At 31.1% G+C, this 17,356-nt stretch overlaps 1 protein-coding gene across 6 annotated transcripts in view; it reads right to left on the bottom strand.

Annotated features, from left to right (window-relative positions):
- FAM172A (family with sequence similarity 172 member A) overlaps positions 1 to 17,356 on the bottom strand; it is a 360,652-nt gene that overhangs the window by 263,956 nt on the left and 79,340 nt on the right. The gene's annotated exons all lie outside the window — the stretch shown is intronic.

The raw sequence follows: 17,356 nt of genomic DNA on the forward strand, positions 1-17,356 counted from the left end.
TCTTTGTCAAATATATGTCACTCAATAAATAAAGGGTTTAGGTCAAGTTTTCCCTAATTTTTATAAAAATTCTTTTTGTTTTTATAACAGCATGTAAAAAAGATTTCCATACTCATTATTCAAATTGGAGACTTATAAATATAAAATCTGGCTTTTATATACTTTAAAACTGTAACAAAGGCATCTAAGTATGCTTTCTTTATTTTACAAATGGAGAAAAAGATGCCTAACTAGCTAAATAACTTTTCTAAGGTACAGAGCAAGTTAGTAAGAAAAGTAAGACCATAAGCCAAAGCTGAATTACAATTTATTTTCAGACACCACTTCAGAACAAGCAATAGGAGTACATCAGAAGGATGGCAGAAATGAGCAAAAGGACTAAGAGCTACTCTTCTTAAATAACTTATGTTAAAAAAAAAAAATCAAATGCAATGAGAAATAGCAAATAAGATAATCCTTATCCCAATAGGAATGTATGTATTCCTTCTTACAGACAGGTTATTGCCTGCTTCCTAACTCCCACTTTATAGTTCACCAAACTATCCTTTTTCCCAACCTCCTTTTTCTCCCCATTCCACAGGGCTGACCATCCAACTATCTAGTTTATGCCTTTCTAATTCTATATAACCAGAGGATCTCTATTTGACTTACTAAATACTGTCTACTCCATACCAGCTCTTCTAATTCAAAGTCTCCTCTTACAAGGCACTTACTTATATACATCCGGACATAGATGAGCCTATTTATTGCCTGAAATTTTTAAACTGAGTTATACATATAGAATGATAAGCTGCTGAATATGTTTATGTGCCAGGTGCTTCATTAGTTATGCATTTTCAATTAGTAGCAATACTTTGGTATAGCAACCTCCACTCTCCATTCCCCAAGAAGTAAATGGTCTCTTAATCAATACATTAATACAAAAGAATTTAATATTGACAAGATCTCTGTAATATATCTTTTGCAAAAAGAACCGATTGTTTTTGTAATTAAAATTTTTAATACTAGAAGAAAAATAAAAGGATAGATTAAATATTTTTGAGAAATAAAACCATTTTTTCCTATATTTTGATTTCTTAAAATGGGGCATGCCTATGTCAGAAAAAAAATTATAAAAATAGAAATACAGAATCAATTTAAAACCAAGAAAGACTAATTCAGATCATCTAGTATACCACCTTTGTTAAAAAAAATGAGGAAAATTTATTTTCATTTAAAAAAATATATCTTCCCTAAACTTTCTTTAATGCAAATTTCAAAAGTTAAATGTAGCAGTTAGTGCTTTGGGAGAGAAGAGCATGAAAATATTGTAGAATATTTTAAATGTTGAAGTGAACATATTAAATATCCATATATTTTATTTCTTTCTATAGCATTATAAAATGGTAGTAGAGATATTTTACTCAACCAAATACAATGTTTTTTTCAGTCTCAGTGTAGGTTTTATAAGACCATGTCAATTGCCATTCATAATTTTTTCCATTATTACCTAATGAGCTCCTTGCTTAGTGGCCTTTCAACAAATATATTTAGAGAAAAGAATATATGAAAGTTATGCAAGTTAAATCATAGTATAAATTAATGTACATATTAGGAGATATTTTAATGTTATAATTAGTTATGCTTTTTATTGTAATTTTATGAAATGGGACTTAGAATCATCACTAAATTAATTCTCCAAATCATCTGCATGACCAAGCATACCTATCACTGCAACAGAGTAATATGATGGAGAGTCAGAAAGTGGTGTCACAGGCATTATGACAAACAAATGGCTTGGGACAAGTATGGTAGCATATACACCTTGAAAACAACACGTCTAAAATTAGATTATCAACTTCCTCAATGTTAAAAATTCACTCCTCTTCAGTACTCCCCAACTCAGTTAATGATAATACCATCACTTCTATTACACAAATCAGAAACGCAAGTGTTATATTTGATTCTTTCATTCTTTCACTTCCCACATGCAATTAATCATCATAATATCTCTTGTACCTCTCCAGTTCTACACATGCCCACTGGTTTCTCAGTTCAGTCTACCATTTTTGCTCACATGTATGATTTCAGTAGTATCTTACTGGTCACCCACTGAATCTGCTCTTCAGGCTTGTGCCAGAATTACCTTTGTAAAACACAAATTTGACCTTGTCATTTCCTCATTTAGAAACCATTGAATGTTGTTCCATAACCCTTAAGATAATTTATAAATACATTAAGAGAACATATCAGGCCCTGATGATCTCTGTAGCCTTAGTCTTATACTCTCCCTCTCACACCAAACTCTACATTCAAGCTTTATTCAATTAATCCCTCTATCTGGAATACCTCTTCCCACCTCCAAGTGCCTTGAGGATTTTCTGTAAATATCACTTCTTCTGGGAAATCCATTTGAGGATTTTCTGTAAATATCACTTCTTCTGGGAAGCATCGAAAGATGGCATTAACAGGTACCTTCAATGTGCTCACCTATGGTAACCTATGCTTACAGTTTTGGGTACATATCACACTGTATTGATTTGCCTGTCTCCCTCATTAAACCACAATGCCTTGAGGGCAAGTACTATGTTTTCTTTATCACTGTACCTCCCTAAACTTAGAATGATGCTTGGCCTTCAATAAGTACTTGATAGATATATTAAGAGACAGATAAAAGGATGGATTTCACAGAGTAAGAAGGTTAGAACAAAATTTTTGCCATTAAGAACTCTTGAGTTCACAAAAATTTCTCAGAAAGTTTATGTTTCTACTTTCTAGATGCAATTACCCCTGGAGAATGATATAACAAGCCTATTTACAACGTCCAAGGTCATGCTAAATTTAGCCAACTAATCCCATGTCCTCTGGGCCCTAGAATAGTTGATAATATGGATCCAGATAAATCATTGCCAATACAATTAGATACACAGAAGAGACCTGTCCTATTGTTACAGAAATAGGATATAGAATGGCAGGATTTGCAGAAGAAAAGGAAGAAACTAAACCACAACAAAACAAAAAACTAATTACCATCTCTATCTTTATCATTATTAATATTAATTAACTACTTATCACATGACAGCCATTATAATAAGAACTTGTATACATTATGTTTGTATTTAAAAACAGGGGAACTGAAATCACACACTATTATCTTTAATAGATCTAACAAAAAGAATGGTGCTTGCCAATAAGCCATCACCTTTCTCTCTTTCATTAATGAAATTTAATTTATCCCTCCATCCATATAAAGTTTTAAAAATCAGCCTTAGGCACAGTGGTAAGTGGTTTTCATACATTTTGTCACTTAATCTTCAGAATAACATTCTGAGTTTATATTATTATTATGATCGTTTTACAGATTAGAAAACCAAGACTAAACAGTCGAAAACACTTGACCAAATCACACAACTATTAAGTCACTAAAACTCGTGACTAGAAATTTTTGAAAGGAGAATAGTTTAGGAAAGCCGAGACTGGTAACTAGGAATGTTCAGCCTCAAAGCCTATGTTCTTACACACTAAACTGTACTGCCAGACAATGATGAAAATGAATGGCCCTTGTCCTCAATGAGCTCACAGGTTAGTTGGAAACAAGCACATCATAACAATTCTAATGTTAAAATTATTTATCATAAAACAATTCAAATGTATCTAAATATAAGGAAATAAAGACTTTCTGTAAGGGGCAATATTAGAGTTGATGAAAGAGTTCTCAGGGATTAAAAAGAAAAAAGGAATTAAGACTACATATACAAACAACTATTTATTATTATATAATTTCTTTTTGAAAGCAATCTGAACTCCCACTACTTATGGTATTTATACAGATTTGTGCATCACGAAGTATACAATATAACAAGTTAACACCATTCATGTCAATTTTTCTCTCATAAAATTGTTTTCTGTACTATGTTGCAACAAAATGCTTAAGTAAAATGATTCATCTGAAAAGTAACAATAAAATTTCTTAATAGACAAATTCCAATAGCTAAATCTCCTCTCTTGCTAAATGAACCAATTCATTTACTTTAGTCATCAAAAAATATAAACACTATACTAGTTTTTCATTTTCAAGATTAAATTTTGTAACTTATTTACACCAACATAATAAAAAGAGGAGCCTTAAGAAATCATTGGGTCAGTATTTTTAATTGTTTACAGTACTGACTATCTCAAAGTACCATCTTTTTTTAAAACTGACTCATAGCTTTAAACTTGTAAATGTATTGTTGTAAATGCTTCCTACACAACCCAATTTTTTTTTAAAGTAAATACTGCAAATTGCCTTGGATGGGTGACAATGAAAAAGCAACACCATTTATTAATTTTGTATAAGTTATCCTCCACCCCTGAGATTCCTTGGAGAGGAAGAACATGTCTGAATTTCACCATACAGCGCCACAGGCAGAAAGTGAGAGAAACTAAATAAATGCATCCTGAAGGGATAAAAAATGCCTGCAGCAGCAAATGACCTACTACATACCTCTCTATATAGGCTTTGATGTTCTAATTTGTTAATTTCTGAGAAAAAAAGATAATTACTAATAGTTTAAGTTTGTTCTGATAGAATTATTTAAGTTTTTGATGGCAAACACACTGTTCAAAAGGGCAGGACATTTTCAAACCATTACAATGCTAAGTAAATGTGCATGAAAAGGTTAATGAAAAGACATTTTCTTACTATCAGAAAATATAAACTAAGCAGTACATTAAACTTTCCTTAAAAAAATTTTTAAAAACTTTAAAAATAGTCTTGGCATTTGTTTCTCTAGATAAATAGTCTCTTAAATATGTTTACAAGCAATTTATTGTAAGAAAGATAATTTTATTCAAATATGCAGCTCATGATATGAATAAGCAAGTACTCCTTTCCCAAAAGAATTGACAAGTCTTTCAAATAATGGCTTTTTTAAAAAAAAAATCAACAATACTGGATTAGCAATTTGGAATTTTAACATACACAGATATTTATGTGTTTTTGTATATGATATAAATGTAAATATATTTTAAAACACATCTATTTTAATAACAAATTGATCCTTATTAAAATGAGTTATTATTTATCATCCCATGTTCAAGCTGCACCATATCAGAAATATGTATATAACTTCAAATCCTAAAATGCATCCTTAATTTTTAACCAAGTTTCTAATCTCTATATGTAACCATAAAGATAACAATTTAATAGAAGTGTTTTAAGTAGACATAAGGATAACAACTTAATAAAATTCTTTTACCCCATTACGAGAAAACTGTAAAAATTATTTAAAAAGTAATGGTTTTCTTTATCAAAAGAAAAAGCAAAGTTGAATTGCTTGCTTAACAGTATTTTCCCTAATTTTAAAAATAAGTTTCTTTGGGAGACACACATTATTTATCATTCTCACTGTGCTACTACAGAAATAAAAGACTGAAGAAGAGCTTCTTACAAATGTTAATTTTCTCCAGTGATGTTAAGAGAATATTTAATTCTGTAGTGTTGATTTATAAAATAATAAATTGTGAAATAACTTATTTTCATTTAGAATTTAAATTATAGCATATGTGTTCATTATAAGTTAAAGTAGGTAAAATACAGTAGTTTGCTATGCCATTTCTATATGGCATTCCTAATCTAAATTGGCTTAAACCTTATGATCTTATTAAATCATTTGAATGACCTTGAAACGATATTAGTATTTTAAAAATTGCATAATGTATACCTAATACAATACTACTTAGTCACTTAAACTAATGTGCAAGAACCATACTTTCATAAACAAAATGCCTTGTGTTCTTTTCACTAAACATTATTACTTGTGTTTTTTATTTTTTATGAATAATACTTAGTCTTCTTCCACAGACTTCAAGCTTCACGAGGCATAATCATCCCTGTACTGTATCCATTTCATAAAGAAGGTATCTTTTCCTTTTCAATAAGGATTATAAACACAAAGCAACAATATAGATCCTAAGATTGTTCACTTCTGAATACATACTTGAGTATGGAGTAAATGATTATATTTACATTTGAAGTAAACTAGTAAGAGTTTATTTATTTTAAATATAAAAGTACATGATTCTGAATATACAAAGTATGCCAAGGTACTCCATTTAATTCTTAAAACACATCACTACAAATTTTTAGTAGTGATTTTTTTATGTCCATAAAAAAAAAGATTATGCATTCTATTTTAAAAAGAGTTAAAATACGGGCCTGTTACTATTCAGAATTACTGTTGAAATTCAGTAATTTTTTAAAAAGAGTTAAAATACTGGCCTGTTACTATTCAGAATTACTGTTGAAATTCAGTAATTTCAGAAGTTTTATTGCAAATAAAAAAATAAGTAATTAACAGACATGTCTTTTTCATATTAAAGCTTTAACTCGCAAGTAGACATTAATTAGAATTTCTAATATCACATATTGAAATAGGCAATTTATTTAAGAAATAATATATTATGCTCTTTTTTTTTTTTTTTTTACATCATGTAAACAGTTGAATAAAATCACCAAATAACATCAGAAACATGAAATGCTACTGCACAACTCCCTCGGGAAACGAATACTATTTATCCTTAAATTCATTTAACATTATTTTCTTTAACAAATGTTATTTTAGTAATTATGTAAATATAATGCATTTATGTAACTCTTGGTCACTTAAACTAATGTGCAAAAACCATACTTTCATAAACAAATTGCCTACCTTCCCTAATTTACTGTCTCAATGATTTCAAGTAAAAGTTTATACCATTTCTTACTATTTAAGGCTGACACAAAAAAATTCCATTTTAGTTCTCAAATTAAAGTAACTTAAGGGGATAAATTGATAAATACTGGGAGTAATTAAGTTTTTAAAATTATGTTCAAGATAAAAGTATAAAGGCTAAACACCAAAGAAATCAAAAGTGCAATGAAAAATGCAAAGCTCAGCTATCTTTAATTTTTTCTTGTTAAATAGGCTACTTAAGAATTGTCAACTAATTATTCTGTATTACTGATGACATTTTTCTCTAGAGAAGTTATTTTAAAAGTTTAACCTCAGAGCAAGTCATGGCTTCTCCAATCTCTGAAAGTGTCCAGAGCATTGATTATAACTGCAGGAGGTATTACCTTCTACCCAGAGAATCTTACCCTGCAGAATCTCACACTCTCTCACTCCCCAAACAGCTTTGATTCAGCAATTCAAACTGCTTCAGCTGATATTAAAGGAAGGACCACAGAAAAGGGATCAGCAGTTAAAACGAAATAAAAAGGGTGAGGGGGAATACAGATCGTGGATATAACAGCACAAAGCTCAAAAAGTAAAGCAGATTTGAAAAACACAGTGACTCAAAAAAGAACAACATGACAGAAATTAAACAAGATTTTTATGTTTGCTTTCTATGCATTTAAACTCATCTCAACCTCCATTGAAATTCTGATCATACACAAACCCCAAGGCTTTTGGCATGCTTTCAAAATCCACACCCTCTCTTTCTCTAAGTCTCCAGAGTCACTTCTTAGGTAGGCAAAAAAAAAAAAAAAAAAAAAAGAAGAAGAAGAAGAAGAAATGCATGTAATTGAGAAATAGAAAGACCAAATTATAGCCAATACTTTTCCTGTAAAAATGGTGCCTAATTGTTTTAAAATCCAGTATTTTTTCCCTTGCACTTACTGAAAAGGCCTAGGTCTACTTTAAAAGTTATTTTAACTCAGGTATACATATAGGTAGAGAAACAGATATTAGACATAAGAGGCCTGGTAATATTTTTCTTGGAATGATATCAGGATACCAAGGTGTTCTATGCTATTTATAGCTAGCTCTCCACTTGACTACAGAGGTATATGCTTTATTAGTTAATTAGTTCAAGTACTAGAGAACAGTCTAGATGCAAACAGCTATCAGAATGCCTTAATCACATGTATCTCAGAAACAGTGACCAAAATTCCAGAAGGTAACTGGATTTTCAAAACTGAATGTAGTTTTTTCCCCCTAATTCAGTCATGACAGGGCCAGAAGGTAATGATATATCTGCCATTGATGCAACGAGCAGACCTGTCTTCTGTCAAGAGTTGAAATCATAAAGAAATAAGCTGTCGTTAACAACCTCTCTCCAAACACTAGAGCTGTCATTTCATTGTTTTCTTTTACTGGCTTGGGGGCTGGTGTGGCCTCCTATACCTTGTCAGTTTCATAATGTGCTAAGCTCTTAACCTTTTCCAGAATTCTTGACTTGAACAATCTTTTATGAAGTCTATAATGTACCAGCTTATATTTTTTGATTAATTTACAGTTTTTCATTGTCAACAAGATAAAGAGACAACCATCTCAATGGGAAAATATATTTACGAGCAATGCCTCCAATCAGGGTCTAATATCTAAAATATACAAAGAACTCATACGACTCAATAACAACAAAAAAACAAATGATCCAATCAAAAAATGGGCAGAGGACCTGAATAGATACTTCTCCCAGGACATACAAATGGCCAACAAATATTTGGAAAGTTGCTCAACATCGCCAGCTATTAGGGAAATGCAAATCAAAACCACAATGAGATACCATCTCACGCCTGTTGGAATAGCTATAGTCAACAGGACAAGTAATAACAAATGTTGGAGAGGATGCGGAGAAAAAGGAACCCTCATACACTGCTGGTGGGACTGCAAATTGGTACAGCCACTATAGAAAACAGTATGGAGGTTATTTACCCCAAAGACTTGAAAACTCATATTCGAAAAGATATTTGCACACCGATGTTCATAGCAGCATTATTCACAGTGGCCAGGACACGGAAGCAACCAAAGTGTCCTACGACAGATGATTGGCTAAAGAAACTGTGGCACATATATGCAATGGAATATTATTCAGCCATAAGAAGAGATGAAATACTGCTATTTGCAACAACATGGATGGACCTCGAGATAATCATGCTAAGTGAAATAAGCCAGACTGAAAAAGTAGAAAATCACATCATGTGGGATATAAACCTAAAAGCAACAAACAAACGGTACAAATAGAGACTCATGGACATGGACTATAGACTAGTGTGTACCAGAGGACTATAGACTAGCGGTTACTAGTGAAGTGGAGAAGGAGGGAGGAGGAAGATGGGGTAAATGGAGTCAAATATAGGGGGATAGAGGAAGGGTGAAGTGGGTAAAGGGGATCAAATATACAGTAGCTGAAGGAAACTGGATTTTGAGTGGTAAGCACACGATAGCATATATAGATGTCAAATTATAATGTACACCTGAAAATTATAATTGTATTAACCAATGTTACTCCAAGAAACTTAATTAAAAAAAAATTACAGTTTCTCTCAAAGTTGACTTCTAAAATTTTAAATTAGTGCTGTTGGTTTTAACCTATAGTTTTGTAGTCCACATTTCAAACAGGAAAAAATTAGCATTTAATTAAAAAAAGTATGAAATGTAAATTTTAGCGATCTAAATTCTGCTAGTCTTTAATAGGTAAAATCAATAATTATTTAAAGTTGCTTGCATTTTTATAATCAAACATTTAAACTCTTTTAGAAATGGTTAAGTGAATAACTACAGTATTATTATAGTATACTTCAGAAATATTCTTAAAATTATTTTAAATTAAAATGGTGAAAGTAATATCTGCTCAAAGTAAAACAAAATAGAAAGAAAATAAAGACGAAAATTGATTGGATAGAAAAGTCGACAATGAAACGTAGAAGAAGAAACTTCATGGTTTCTTGCATGAACTTCTAGAAATATCAATGTATATCCATATAAGTATGTAGTTGTATGTGTATACATGTATAAGTGTACTTTTTAACAAATGATGTCATTGTTTTTTCATCTGATAACTTAGACATCATTCCATATGACCGAACACAAATATATACACACATAACTGATTCTTCTTAATAACTACATAATCTTCCATTACATAAATGTTCCTTCACTTACTCAAACAGTCCCCTACTGGTAAATACTTAGGTGGTTAGAAGTTTTTGTATTATTACTAACTGCTTTGACGAGAATCCTTATCTGTATACTTGGCGTACTGCTATAACATAAATTCCTTCAAATAGAATTTAAGGTCAAAGTTTAATGTGCATATTTAATTTTTAAAGATATAACATAACTGCCATCTAAAAAGATTGCTTCAATTTATATTTTCACCAATATCTGAACTTGGTATTATCGTACAATTTATTATCAATTTATCTGTCAATCTTATATGTTGAAAACAGTACCTTATTTTAATAAGCATTGCTTTAATTCCACAAATACTTTGAATGATTATTTAAAAAAGCATCAAAGCCTGTATGTCATTTGAATAAATGTATATTTAAAATGTCCAAGCAATTTTTGTGTTTTTGAGGTCCCTGAGACCTTAAACATGCATCTCCTGCCAAACTATATTCATTTGCACTATGTAAATATTAAATAATTTCTCATAAGCTATTAGATGGCTTTGCTACTGTTAAAAATAAAAGCTACACTCTATATTGATATAGTACTTATATCTACTAGCCATCAATAACCCATGACAATCCTCTTAAAATTTCCACATCACCAACTTTGTCAAATAATTGTGTTGAAATAGCAAGATTTTGCAGTATTTAGTTGGAAGACCTTGAATTGAAGGTAGTAGTTAACAAGGTATTACTAAAAAATTATTGTTCAAATTACTAAAAAAAAAAAAACAAAAAAAAAAAACCATACTTTATTATAGATAACCATTTATAATGGCTCCAGGTATATTTGTTGGAAAAAACTCCTAATACTGTAATCATTTAGCTTTACTAATGTGACTGTCAAAAGTGGGTAAATATCATTATATAAGTTTCAGGTGTACAACTTCATAATACTTCATCTGTATATTCCAGTTACCGTAATAAATTTAATTTAAACAAATAGGGAAAACCCCAAAATGGATTAAAAAAAGAATCCTAAAGTCAACAGACAGAATAGAAAAGTTAAGCTACAGCTTATTAAAAGAGAAACAAATGATTTAAAAACTAAAAAGCTCTAAATCAACTTTCAAAGTATGCAATTCATATAAGAGTCAAGCAACAGTTTATGTATCCTTTAACTTAGTTCCCTTATAAACATAATGATATCTAAAAAAAAATCCTAAAATATTCTAGTGTGATGAATATTGCTACATAAGGATGTCAATTCCTGAGGTTTACAAAAAGCATTTTTATATAGAAAATTTGCGTTGTTCCTAAAAAAAAATATGTATTGCAAACTGTCATAGGAACAACCAGATAAAAATAATTAAAATGCTACACTGAATTCTTTAGATTATTGCTATTCCTTCCACAAATCACATTAAAATATTAATTTAAAAAAATACGGTGGTATTAACCCTTCAGGACAAAATAAATGGGAGGGGAAAGAATAGAGGATACAGATGTCATTAATTTTTTGGAAGACTGTGAGCTGATGTAATGAGCTTGGCATTAAAGTAGAAATTCAAACTTAAGTGGCCCTGGAGTGCAATAATGACTAGATACAAGCCAACTCATCTATAGAAATTCAGGAAAATTCAGAAATTGGGCTTCCAGTTATCTTGGAAAACAGGGGTAGACCTGAGTCTAAAAACAGAGGAATTAGTTGTAAGTTCACATAAGTTACAGTTACCCCATCTCCTCCAAAACTAACAAACCCCAAATCCAAAAATTAAAAACCAAAAAACAAGTCACAATCTTACATTGTGTCACCAGCTCTGTAAGACATCAGAGGTTTTTCCTTAAGAGAAACATACCCAGAAAAGGACTAGAAAGTCATCAGACCATAAAAGGAGAAGAAAGAGACATGAAGTTCAAATCAGGTGTACAATGTAGAAGTGAATAAAAGAGCTCCATACCAAAATATTATAGAAGAACTTGAAAATTTCTATGAAAGGGTTAAAAAGGAGGTAACTTCCAAAAACTAAAGCAAAAACAGATGGAAAAGAAAGTATAGACAATTAGAAAATACTATGTAGAGGCTCAATCCAGTACTTCAAAACCACATGATAATAATTCTAGAAAAAGGAAGATTGTAATGATCAAGAAACAACACAAAAGTTTTATCTCAGAATTGAGGATTACGAGTGTACAGTTCAGATCAAAAGGAATCACCAAGTGCCCAACACAAATAAAAGAAAACCCCACCTAGGCATAGGAAATTTTGTTAAAAGCAATATGATTTATTTCTTAACACCAGTGAGAAGGAAAAGAAGTTCCATAGAAGAAAACAAAAGGATTCAAAATCAGAATGGTACTGGACTTTTCAATTAAGCCACTGGAAGCTAGATGACAATGGAAACAAAGCCTTTAATTTCAGAATGAAAATGATTTTTGACATGGAATTCTATGCCTAGTTTAATCATTAAAATAAAGTGAATAAGTAGAATAAAAGCACTTTTTAGAAATATCGAGTTTTAAAATTTTATCTTGTGTTTACTCTTTGATGGCTCCAGCAAAATGAGGGAATATATCCAAAAGCAGGAGTCCTTAGATGCAGGAAACAGGAGGTCAAACATAGAAGAAAATCTAAGGGAATTTCCAGGATAAGAGACAGGCAACAGGCTTATCAAGTGACCAGTCAAGACTGGAACAAAATACTACAGAGTTCCAAAGGAGAGTTTTCCAGAAGAACATGAAACTATAAGATTATCTGATAAATTTGACCATTTGAAAAATTACTGAGAGGCCAATTAAAATCTGAATTAACAATGATTAAAAGAAAATAGAAAAAAAAAATCTAGGAACTTATTCCAAAAAACAAAATTTGTAGCAAAAATGAAAAGCAACCACAGTACCAACTTGGCTGAGCCATAAACAATATGAAAGTAGTATCAATATTATAAAGCTTGATTGATATTTAATCCAAAATATCAAAAACTGAAAGTGACTGATAAATCAAAAGACAACATTATAATTTTAAATAGGGATATAGAGAATACAAGTAATATTAAAAGTATTGAGAGTGATTATATCTAGGGAACAGAATAGGTAAGGAAGGATTAGGAAAAGATAATCCTTATTCTGATATATGCCTTTTGATTTTACTTGATTTTAATTTTTCTGTTTTTCTGTGCTACATTCTGTATGCTGTATTCCTTAATGCTAGCTTTCAACTTATTAATTCTCTCTTCAACTATGTCTGATAGCTGTATAACCTGATTCTTCTTTGTGATGAACCTTTTCTTCATAAAATTTTTAGTTTCTGACTATAAATTCACCTTCATTAGGGATTTACCTTGGGTTGTAAAGTGCTTTTATTGGCACTTTTATGTTTGCTCCCACCTGGTACCTCAGGAGTTCCATCAGTACAGAACCCATTTTTACATGAATTCATGTTGTTTAAGATTCCCATACTAAGCAAATTCAAACTGCAAATCCAAATCCACCTTTGGGTTAGGGTGTGTGGCTTCTATTTCCCAAGGGAGACTGTTTATTTACCTCTACCTGGCACCTCTGTCAAAGAAACTTCCTCTTTTCACCTCTGGGCCATGAACAGATCCCACCACCCCTAAAAACTAAAAGGGCAGAAATTTCCAGGGCCCTACCTATATCAAAAGGCCTTAGTTTTATCTCCTGCTGCTCAGGCTCAAGGCTGTAATGTAGACATGTAGACCCTGTGTAGCCTACGGCTTTTATTTCATAAGCTATCTCATTTGAGTTGCCACGCCACTCAGGGACTTACTGTGGTTTGAAGTTCTCTCTTATAGTCAGGCATTTAAAAATTTCTATCTTTTGAACATAATGAGGCATTCAATACTTTGGTTGTTGTCATGTTTTATCCCTTATTTTTATGTGTGTTTAGTGGGAGAAAGAAGTGAATGTTAACTAGCCCAGTCCACCATGTTATAGAATCCAAACTGTATAAATTAGATTGATAAAAATAACATTAATTTTAAAACTTAGACATAAAATTATAAAAATTATACTCAAAATAAGTAATATGCAAATAGGCAATTCTGTTGAATAATTCAGCTATGAGAAATTAGAAAAAATGGTGGGCTTATTAATCAGACTTCTCAAAAATTATTAAAATTAGTAATTTTAAGTCATGTTGGATAGAAATCACTTATATAGTATTTTGAAAGTATTCTTCATTATTTAAACTTCTACCTTCACTGATTTTATTATAAAACATTTTCTAGAACTTCTCACTCTCTGTTTTACTAATAAGTATATCTGCCTTCAAGTTCTACCTTATCCATTATACCTAGAGCCTGAGAAGTATAAATAAACCCTCAACTAGTCTAAAGAGTATTACCTACATTCGTGGTCCTAGAGTAGTGCCCAGATTAGTAGCATAAACATCACCTGGGATATTTTCAGACATGGAAATTCTCAGGCCCCAATCAGATCTTAACCAAAATCTGTAACTGAGATAGGGTAATTTGTATTTCAAGTCCTCCAGATGATTCTGATCCAGAGTAAAATTTGACTTTATAGACCAATGGCTCTCAAATTGCTCTCCCTAAAACTTTTTGGCAGTACATCTCCATTAGTCAAAGCAGACAAGGAGAGATCAGTGAGGTGGCCAGCGTACAAAATTTAAGGAGGAACTCACTCTCAGGGTCCTACAAGTACTGCATAACCCTGAGAGTGATGGACTCCTTAAATTTTGCACCATTCATCCACCCCCATAATTATAATTAAGTGATTTAATTTATGTGTCACCTACTTCCCTTGATCATTTTATAGAGACCAACTGAGATGCCTAAAAAGATGAATATGGGAAATGATCAAAGCAGACACAAGTATGAGCAACTCTCAAACTGCAAAATCAGACACTGCATAATTTGTACTTGGCTATATGCTATACCATTTCTTACTCCAAGCAATATATTATGCAGTGAAGATTGTTAAATACTAAAAATATTAGCTATGGCAACCTCAGAAGAACTGTGGAAATTTATCTGATATGTACTATTCTCCAACATAAAATCTTCATACATTTTTTTATCATAAAATTCTGAAGTATCTAAAATACAAAGATCAGAATATCTGCAATTTCCAAATTGTGACCTATGGAGTCCCAGGGTTCGGAGAATAAATCTCAGGAGTTATTGAGGAGGTGGTTCCAATACCTGCCCCAAATTCAAACAAAGTGGCTCCACAGATTTAAACATATATCATTTTTACAAAAACAGTCCACTTAGAGGCAAGGCTCTACTGTTTTAAAAAATAAAAGTTATAACCTTATAATGATATAAATCCAATTTTAGGACTTTTAATCTTATACTAAAAATCTGAAAGAAATATAGCAGAAATATTATTTACAGTACTGTGTAGAGATGATACTGTCTGACCTGAAAAATATCAGAATTTACTTCAGTTTTGATATGAAAACCGAAAGACCATGAAAAACAGAGTAGTGGCTCCCAGCCTTTTGTAAACTATGGAAATCTTTCTTTAAATGCAATTTTTGAATAATGTCCAAAAAATAAAAACAAGTAGAGCTAATCTGATTAAAAAGTAAGGATGAGACAGCTTCTTTCTCCCTATTAGTCTTCCTAAAATACCATCCTTCTTCAAACCATCCCTCTGCCCCCACAACGCAAAATACAGAGCAGCCCTTGAAGAACTACCAGAGAAACACTACAAAATGGTAAAACCAAAGTAAGAAAATCACTTTATCTGGACTAAAAGCAAAGATCTGTTTTTAAATGTTCACCATGTAAAAAGTTACCACAATGAAGGTCATATTCAGTTATAATAAAATAAAGAGTATGAAGTATATAAACTAAAAATTTCAAAGCACATAACATGGTAACAACTAAATACACTAAATACTAATGAATTCAGAAATCAGCTGCTTTTTTTTTTTTTCCCCAAGAAATCATGAGTTGCCATGATTGAGAAAAGCAGAAAAAAGTCAAGGCAATAAAATGTTATCACCAAAACACTATTCCTACTTTAAAGAACAAGATAACTGACTATTCTAATGTTACTTACAAACTTCCTCTCTCCCGTTTGGGCTATTAGGATAGTCTAAAGATGTTTGGTATGGCTTCCTATATTTTCTTTTATCTCAAAAAACCTTATATGACAATATAATATTCTAGAATGGAAAAGGTTTAATTGACCTAGTAGCATGGACAATATAATTACATAAAGTATTTCACCAATCACTCAAAAGTAAAACATCTGATTTTCTTTACTAAATTATATTTTCAAATATTCACTGAGTTGTGATCCCATTTCACATATAATCTTAAAATACACTGACAGGATCTATTCTAACCACAAACTGTGTCAAAAAGTTCATTTCACTATTGATATTCTGAAATATGAAACCATTTAAATAGTATTTTATGTGAGTTACTTCAATCTAAACCTCAATTTATTTTAAATTTTACTTAAAAAATCGACACTATTAAAGTTTATAACCAATCAAAAGTAATGCCTTTGTGTTCTCTGCATATCCATGAAAACTGAAAACGCAATTAACCCAAGAAATTCTACTTGCACTATTTTAAGTGTCTCAAAATCTATTAACAAAAATATTCTTTAGGAGTTTGGGTTGGCCTTAATACAGTTAACCCTTGAACAACAGGCATATTTGAACTGCATGGGTACACTTATACGTGGAATTTTTTTAACAAAAACATACAGTACTGTAGAGTATCTTTAGCTTATGATCTTCTTAATGACATTTTCTTTTCTCTAGCTTACTTGTAAGAATGCAGTATATAAAACACATATAAAAATGTGTTAATAAACTGATTATGTTATAGGTAAGGTTCTGGTCAACAGCAGACTAATAGTAGTTAATGTTTTGGGGAGTCAAAAGTTATATGTGGATTTTTGACTACATGGGGCTCAGTACTTGTAACCCCTGCATTGTTCAAGGCTAACTATTTTAACATTTCCAAGTTAGCAGAGTAGGGGACATATTACCTTTGATCACTGTAACCATCAGTGTACTAAAGAATTCCTTTCCAACTTCAATTACAAAAATGTAATAATAGAGCTCTTACAAAGCATACATGCATGCATATATTCTTGAATACCATTACAATACTATGTTATACAAGATGCCACTTTACTTTTTTTCTGAAGAAAAATTCTACTCACATGTGAAAGAAACCCATAGTTTGCAAAATTTGGCTATTTGCTACAGAACTTAAGGATGAGACAGTAAAAACAAAAGTAGCTAAACATGTAGATGTAAAATGCTGAGTTAGAAAAAACAATTTCACTATTATAGGAAAGAAAACCTTGAAGACAATTTTAAAAAGCCAATTTCTAAAAAGCTGGAATTCAAATAAGAATAAACTAATTCAGTATTATTGCAATTTATCATTTTGTATGTATATGTCTTAGGCTTAAGACATTTTATTTCTGCCTCTCAAGTTTTTTAAAGAATAAGAGATTAATTTAAAGATGCAAAATTCCTTTAGTTCCTAACTTCACTAA

This window comes from Pteropus alecto, unplaced genomic scaffold (genome assembly GCF_000325575.1).
Source record: "Pteropus alecto unplaced genomic scaffold, ASM32557v1 scaffold20, whole genome shotgun sequence".
Taxonomy (NCBI): domain Eukaryota; kingdom Metazoa; phylum Chordata; class Mammalia; order Chiroptera; family Pteropodidae; genus Pteropus; species Pteropus alecto.